Genomic DNA, 1,200 nt, shown 5'->3' with positions numbered 1-1,200 from the left:
CCAACTGCACAAATCCATTTGTGGCAATGGAAGGGGACAGCCAGAACAGCCCAATTGGCTCTTCTCAGGAAGATTGCACCACATGACCCCAAACTGTAGACAATTGCTGCAGAATGACAGCTGCTCCAGAAGGAGATGGCGTGTCACGGTGCGACAGGAGGAACAGGCAGTAGGAATTACCACAAGCCTGAGCTGGGCTCCAAGGCGGGGGACAGCTGTGAATTTTCTGTGGCTGACTCCAGGGTGTTCAGCCTTTCTGTGCGAGAAAAGGGATTAATGGGTTTTTTCATTTTCAGCACCGTGCATCATCACTATCCATCTCCCTCACTCCAGCAAGCGACTCCTTCCTTCTTAGCACAGGGGCTGGGCCGGCTGCGCCCCTTCCAGAATCCAGCTGTGCTGCAGAGGGGGAAGCTGTGCCTCGCTCACCAGCAGGGCGTAGGGAGCTCTGCCTGCAGCCCCCTCCTCCACAGCCCCCGATGCCTGCTTCTTTATTTATCTTTTATTTATCCACTGTAAACTCCAGCCAGAGCCTTCCCCAGCTCCCGCGTGCACGTGGCCACCCCAGGGGTGGAGGAGCTGGGACTGTCCCTTCCCCAGTGGGACGTGTTTATGGCTTGTTGACCTCTTGCTCTGGTGACCTCAGGCCTCTGCAGCAGAAACGATCCCTGCGAGGGCTCAGAGGAAGTGAGATGTGGCAGTGGTGTGTTTTCTGCTTCTAACAACAGTAGTTCTTGTGACATTTTATTCTCTATGCCAATTCGCCGCTCAACAAATAATTTCCATGTGATGCGTAGACTGATTTTTAAGTAATTTTGTTAAAAACTGGGGAGTAGAAACGCAAGTCATTTCCCTGGCACACGTTCTTTTCTTTCTTAGGACGACAGCCTCCTTTGAAACTTACTAGAGTTTACTGTTTTACCCGGGAATTTTACCGAGAGCAGCCGAGGGCCTTTAACTGAAACCCTGCTGGCTGCTGCTTCAGGGATGGCTGGTGCTTGTGCTGCGTAACTATGAGCCTGCTCTGTCTTTTACCTTCCCCGTGTGTAAAGACAGCACGTATTATTTATATACTTACAGTGCAAGCAGTTATTCAGAACCTGAATGTTTTCCCATGGAGACTTGCACTGAATATCGGGGAGAATTTTTTCCCTGGGTGGGCGGGCAGGCCCTGGCACAGGCTGCTCAGGGAAGCTGCGG

Source organism: Corvus brachyrhynchos, unplaced genomic scaffold (assembly GCF_000691975.1).
Source record: "Corvus brachyrhynchos isolate BGI_N302 unplaced genomic scaffold, ASM69197v1 scaffold133, whole genome shotgun sequence".
In the NCBI taxonomy this organism is placed as follows: domain Eukaryota; kingdom Metazoa; phylum Chordata; class Aves; order Passeriformes; family Corvidae; genus Corvus; species Corvus brachyrhynchos.
This window is presented reverse-complemented; position numbering follows the sequence as displayed.